Source organism: Suncus etruscus, chromosome 12 (assembly GCF_024139225.1).
Source record: "Suncus etruscus isolate mSunEtr1 chromosome 12, mSunEtr1.pri.cur, whole genome shotgun sequence".
NCBI lineage: Eukaryota > Metazoa > Chordata > Mammalia > Eulipotyphla > Soricidae > Suncus > Suncus etruscus.
This window is the reverse complement of record NC_064859.1, coordinates 4,128,470-4,135,420: the sequence shown is the minus strand read 5'-3', so window position 1 is coordinate 4,135,420 and position 6,951 is coordinate 4,128,470. Positions and strand designations below refer to the sequence as shown.

The 6,951-nt window shown below is 50.6% G+C and overlaps 1 non-coding gene across 1 annotated transcript; it reads left to right on the top strand.

Moving 5' to 3' along the window:
• The first annotated feature begins 4,258 nt into the window (after positions 1-4,258).
• On the top strand, positions 4,259-4,331 carry LOC126024911 (small nucleolar RNA SNORD93). Its single transcript, XR_007500990.1, has one exon. It is a non-coding gene; the product is annotated as a small nucleolar RNA SNORD93 (small nucleolar RNA).
• Positions 4,332-6,951: the final 2,620 nt, after the last annotated feature.

Here is a 6,951-nt window from a genome sequence, read left to right as displayed (position 1 = left end):
AACTCAGCAAACACAGAATGGAAATGTAAGTCAGCTTGAACCCCGCAGAGCTGCAGTGTCTGCAGAGCTGAGTTCACTCTCCTTCCTGCTTGGTTACACTAATTCTGGACAACCAGGGGCCAAAAGGCAAAGTAAATCCTCACAGCTTACAGACTTCTAATGGATTTGCTCAGTTTTTATTTGTTTGTTTGTTTGTTTGTTTTTCCGAAGTAGGGCCCATGTTTGGGCAAGGAAGGAATTCAGGGTCTTGCCGTTACTTTTCTCAACCAGTGGTTTGCTCTTTGAGAAGTTTTGATCAGGGCCCGGAGAGATGGCACAGCGGCGTTTGCCTTGCAAGCAGCCGATCCAGGACCTAAGGTGGTTGGTTCAAATCCCGGTGTCCCATATGGTCCCCCGTGCCTGCCAGGAGCTATTTCTGAGCAGACAGCCAGGAGTAACCCCTGAGCACCGCCGGGTGTGGACAAAAAAAAAAAAAAAAAAAAGAGAAGTTTTGATCAGTGGCTCTCACATGCTGTAACACACAAAAATTTAAGTGAATTTATCACAGGAACATATTATTGCAATATTAACAAGAAATGTGTCTTGTTTTTGGCTTGGACCAACAAAGTATAAAGATAAAGCAAATTTGTATAATGTACTCAAAGTAGACAGCCAACAGTACATTCGGCCTAGAACAGTGGTGGGCAACCTTTTTCTTTCAACTGAGCCAAATCTTGCCAAAACCACGATTGAAATTTATTTTGAGAGCCACATTTTTAAAAGCGAAAATACATAGGATGGTACACTGTTTTTAGTTTCAATAAGTTTTTATTGAATATTCTGCATGCAAGTATCCACATAGGTCAGGAGGATACAAATAACACAACTAATAAAACAAAAACTTTAGGACGATATAATGTATTGATAACGTTAAATTCCGTAAAATTTGCCTTACAATGTAGAGAAAATTACATCCTGACAATGACTGACAAAGCCTTGGTTCTGATCAAGAACTGCCGGGGCTGCACACAGGGCGCGCACTGACAGAGGCTAAGAGCAGAGTCCTGATTCCTGGAGGGCCGTCCTGCACACAGAAGAGCCACATTAAAATGGGTAAAGAGCCACGTGTGGCTCGCGAGCCGAGGCTTGCCGACCACTGACCTAGAAAACCCAGATAGCGTCTGGGGTGCCCTCTTCGCACCTCCTGGATTCTGGCACTAAGAGATGTAATAATCACAGGTATTCCCACTAGGCAGGGAGGAAGGGTGCCAACAAGGCTGCCCTAGTGTACATGCTTTCAAAATTTATGTCAGCACAGAGTTTTACTGAGATTCATCCTCTGAACAGGTATGAGGAAGGAGTGGGAAGGTGTGTTGTATGGGCATGTCTGTGGGTTCCCCTCCAGCAGCAGCAAGACAAGCCAGAGACCATGCCCAGCAACTCCTAACACTCGAGACATCCATTTTACAAGTACCATTGGCCTCTGAATAATGTGGGGATTCAGGAGAACCCACATCCAGTCTCTGCCCTCTCTGTGCCCTCAAAGCTAGTGTTTAAATTTAGGTTATCCATAATTAATATCTTCTCTCTCTTTCTGTCTGTCTGTCTGTCTGTCTGTCTCTCTCTGTCTGTCTGTCTGTCTGTCTGTCTGTCTCTCTCTCTCTCTCTCTCTCTCTCTCTCTCTCTCTCTGTCTTCCTTCCTCCTTCCGTCGGAGAAGGGGAGTAAACACGGTTGGCTGTCTGTGTCTGTGCTCAGGCTTTACTCCTGGTTCTGTGATTGCTGAGGGGTCACTCCTTTAGTGCTCAGGGAACCATGTGGGGTGTCAGAGATCAAACTGAGTTTGCCAAATGCAAAGCAAGTGTCCTATGTGCGGTGCTATTCTAATAGCATTCGGTTCACTGGAAGCCTTACCAATAACAAGCCCAGCTGATGGACACTTACATTGTATGCTCTTGGTATGCTTCGTGTATCTAATACACAAGTTCAAAAGCGTCCATAAAGCCATATAAAAGCAAACATTGTTAAAATAAAGATAATCGGGGCCGGAGAGATAGCATGGAGGTAGGGCGTTTGCTTTGCACGCAGAAGGATGGTGGTTCGGATCCCGGCATCCCACGTGGTCTCCCGGGCTTGCCAGGAGCGATTTCTGGGAGCAGCGCCAGGAGGAACCCTTGAGTGCCAAGTGTGACCCAAAAACCAAAGTAAAATAAAACAAAAAATCAAAAAAACGACATCATCTTCAAGTAGCCCGATCATAGCCAACATGTGCCAGAACTGGAGACCAAGATCCAGCAGGCCCGGGGCCTGTGCCAGGCTTCCGGAGCAGGACAGCGCCCGTCGTTCCAGGGGAGCGGCGAGCGGCGGGTCCGTCCGAAGCCGGCCGCACAGGACGCGCCAGGCGAGGGGCCTCCGCGGCCGGCCCCGGCCTCCCCGCGCCGTGGGGCGCTGTCTCGGCTCCTTGGGAGGCGTCGGAGTCGGCCCCCGCGCGGCTGGCCGTGGCGTTCGGAGCCGGACGAGGGCGGCGCGGCGGGGCCGGAGACGCGCGGGCGGGCGGGCGGGCGGGGCGAGGGCGCGAGCTTCGGCCGCGGCAGCCGGTCCGGCCGCGGGAAGGCCGGCGGGGCTCGGGCGGGGCTCGGCGGGCGGGGCGCGGCGGGCGGGCGGCTGGGGCGCGCCGGGGCGGTGCCGCAGGGCCTCCGCGTCCCCGGTTGGCTGCGGCGCGCGGGCGGGCGGGCGGGCGGGCGGCCCCTCTTAAGCCGCGTCCGGCCGCGGCCCGGCCCTTCCTTCCCTCCGCGTCCGTCCGCGCGCTCGGTGAGTCGGCCGCCCCGCGCCCAGACGGAGCCTCGCGCCCGACCCGCGTGTGGCCGGCGTCCCCGAGGCGCCCGCGCCCCGAGCCCGAGGCCAAGGTGGGGACCGCGAGAGCCGGCCGAGGCCCGGCGCCGGCACGCGGCGGCCGGTGGAGCCCGAAACCAGCGGCGCCGGAGCCGCTTCCCACTTGGCCCGTGGAGCGCGGCCCGGCCCGCGGGGGCGTGGGGCCCCGCCGGGACGCCGCTGCGTTCGAACCACGCCTTCCGCGTGTCCGGCGTCTCTGGCCCCTGAGCCAGAATCTTTTTTTTCTCTTCTGGTTTCTGGGCCACACCCGGCGGTGCTCAGGGGTTTCTCCTGGCTGTCTGCTCAGAAATAGCTCCTGGCAGGCACGGGGGACCCTATGGGACGCCGGGATTCGAACCGGACCCTTAACGAAATCTTAAATGAAAGGGTCCCTAGGTTCTAAGGCCACTTGGTCTAGTGGTGAAGCCGAGGCTGTGAAAACGAGCGGGACATGAGTTTCGTTGCGCTGGCCTCGCATGGCGAGGAGAGTAAAGATGCAGCCCCCGGGTCTTACGGCCCTTGTCCTGGCCTTCCGTTCCTGGCGGAAGAACAGGGAAATGGAACGGGCAGCATCGTTGCCACCACTGCAGAGCCAGGGTGGGAGAGGCCATAGGACATGTAAGGCACATGCAAGGCCTTGCGACACCTGGCAAGGGTTCGATCACCTGGTACTCCTCGTGGTACCCCAGCCCTGCGGGAATGACTCCTGAGTGCGCGGTAGGCAGTAACAAATCCTGAGCACCACTGGGCACATGTGTGCATCCTACCCCCCCCCCCCCAGCCTGAGCTGAAGTGTTGGCACGACTCCATCCGAGCCTGCCCAAACAGGCAGGCAGCCCGCGCTCAGCCCAGTGTATTTAGGGGGCCTCTAAGGGCTGTTCCCTCCGGCCGGCCACCAGCCCTTTGGGAGTAAACAATTTTCAGCTTCCTTTGGTTTTTGGATCAGTTATGCCTGTTTCAACCTTTTGCTGCCAGTGAGTTCTTTCTTTTGAAAATCCGAACTGTTACTGTAACAAAGTATGGGTTTTTTGTTCTTATTTATGCGGGTCTACTGTTTTTAATGTGGATTTATTTTATTATGTGAATCACTCCTAGAAGCTTGGGGGAGACCCTGTGGATTGCCAGGGACCCAGGGAGGCAAACGTCCTCCCTACCCTACCCGCTTGTGCTAACACTCCGGCCTCTGTTTTAAAAGAGAATTTCTATTTCAAATGCTTTTTAAAAATTCAGCGAGGGCAGCTAATAGGTTTCCATAGCAAGCACTTAAAAAAAAAAAACACCTCATTTTAACACACGATATTAACCACTTTTTTCCCAACAGACTCGAGGTCATCAGGATTCCTGTAGACTTTAGGTATGGACTAATGGGGGAAATTTGGCTTGAATTATTAACTAATCCAGTGGGATTATTGGCCAAGGATGAGAAATCAGTCTGACTGGATGTGCTTCCACTCTGATGGGTTAAAGGATTTACCTGAGGCCAACTTGTCAGGCAGCACATTATTCACTACAGTGGCTTGTTCATTCTCACCCCCAACCTCAGTAGTACGGATGGGCTCCCACCTGATGCGGAAGGATTTACTATTCCTTTGGGTGGGTTTGAGGTGGAGCGATAGAAGCATGGGATTTTTGAATCAATGCTTTTATGAGGAGGCCATTCCAAGGCCTGGGGTATGAGCACTGCTGAATGTTACCCAACCCCTCACACACCAAAATGTTTGGAGGCCAGATGTGTGGCTCATCTAGCCCAACATAACCTGCATCAAGTTGTTCCATGGGACCTTGTTGGGTTTTAATGTGCAGTTCCCCTTTACCCGTAGGGTTTAGAAGCCACTATTGTCATCCTAGTTTTTTTAAATTAACTTAATAGTTCCCAACCTAATTGTCTGCTGTCATTTCTCTTGCAGGTCTGGGGTTTGAAATGAAGTACGTTTAAAAGCAGCTTTTCAAGCAATGTGTGAGGTGAACATATAGTTGATGACTAATATCCAAAAAGGGTTTTTTTTGCCTTTTTTGTCTTGTGGGTAGGTAGCAGGGGTTAATTTTAAGCAGGTGCCATGTGTCTACAATAAAAAATCCACCCCATCGAGAATTTTTAAATTTTTATTTTTGTTTTTTGGTCACACCCGGCAGCGCTCAGAGGTTACTCCTGGCTCTGTGCTCAGAAATCCCTCCTGTTGGGCTTGGGGGACCATATGGGATGCCAGGATTTGAACCGCCGTCCTTTGTTGGAGACAGTATCCTGTCAGAGGATCAATTTTTCTGTCTTCTGTCTTTTATGCAGCCTTTACCTAAGGCTGCCCATCTGCTGATTTTGCTGTAAGCTGTTGGACTAACAGGAAAGGTATTTCACAGCTGAAGGAGATTTTTTCTTTGAAGCCAAAGAGAAAGTGAACACCCCCAATGCTAACTCCAGATCTAGACCACTCCCTTTAGCTTCTTTCCGGAGTTAATAACTACCTTCAAAAACCTGCCCCCTTCACAAACTGATGTTAGCCCAGATAAGCGGCTGCAGATCCCACTTTGGAGACATAAGGTCTCCATCCCTTCTGAATATTTTACTGCCCTTTGTTCTAAAAACCTTCCCGCCAAAAAGTATGATTGACATGTCCTCTTTTCCTGCCCATTTCTCCTCCTCTATATAAGAGATGCTGGATCAATAAATTTTGCCTCTGACCGGAACTTCGCCTGGGGTCTTCTTTACTAACCTCTCTCAGATTTTTTACAGGTGTGGTTGTTCTTTTAACTCAGCAAAATAAGAGTGTGGAAGTCCAAGAGCCTCCAAGCCGTTTCCCCGCTGGCCGGGCCCCTCCGGGGGACTCTAGGACCCCGCAGTCCTTCTGCATGAAAGGCAAACGCCTTACCTCCACGCTATCTCTGTGGCCCCAAGAACTTTTACATTCTTTTTTTTTGGGGGGGGGGGTTTATGGGTCACACCCATTTGGTGCTCAGAGGTTACTCCTGGCTTGGGGGGACCATATGGGACGCCGGGGGATCAAACCGCAGTCCTTCCTTGGCTAGCCTTTGTAAGGCAGACACCTTACCTCTGTACCACCTCTCCGGCCCATGAGGATTTTTAAATTCTTTAAAAGCAGTCTTTTAAATCAACTGGCTACATTCTAAATCCTGTTTTTGAATCAAGCTTTGACTGCAGCATTTAGGGGCATGCCCCTTACCAAGTGATCTGGGGGACCACATAGTACTGTGAATTTACAAAGTTGATTTTTGGGAGTGCACACCTGGTAACTCTCAGGGGTTACTCCTGGCTATGCACTCAGAAATCGCTCCTGGCTTGGGGGACCATATGGGACACTGGGGATCGAACCATGGTCTGTCCTAGGCTAGTGTGGGCAAGGCACACAGATGCAAGGTCAGACGCCTTACTGCCTGCGCCACCCCTCTGGCTCCTAATTTATTTTATTGTTCTAAAGATGAACTTTGTAATGTACTTATGCTTACTTATTGTTGAGGCATATGGTGATGGTAGGTTCAATTTCAGTTTAGATTTCTTTACACTGAGCAAAAGCTAGTTATAAGATTGTTTTGATATGTTAAGCTTTTTTCAAAATAACTTTCAAAACTCCCAATTTTCCTTTGGAAGGGGGTATACCCAGTAGTGCTCAGTGGTCAGTTTTGGCAGGCTTGGGGAATCATACAGGATGCCATGGGGTTGAACTCAGGTTGGTTGCATGTAAGGAAAACATCTTACTCACTAATATCTCTGGCTCTCAAATGTTTCCTTAATCTAGAGCACATATATTTAAATTGACCCAAAACACTAATTTGATGGGTTCTGGGCCAGTACACTTGTGAGTTGCAGGTAACGAACATCCTAGTTAACTCTGATACTGATGGTTTCCTAAGGAACTAGAGTGGTGGCAGAGGAAGGGAGGTAACGGGTGCCATTCGTCTCCATAATGCTGATTGTTCATCCTGGTTGGATCTGGGGGTGAATCATGTTACAATAAACAGAATTTTAAAAGATTTTTAAGGATGTGACATTGTCTTTATTAGCTTCCTAATGGAAGCAGGGATGGGCTGGGTTCATTCTTTCCCTGGAAATAGCCTGTTGGGCTCTGCCTACAGGATCCTGGCTGTTACCC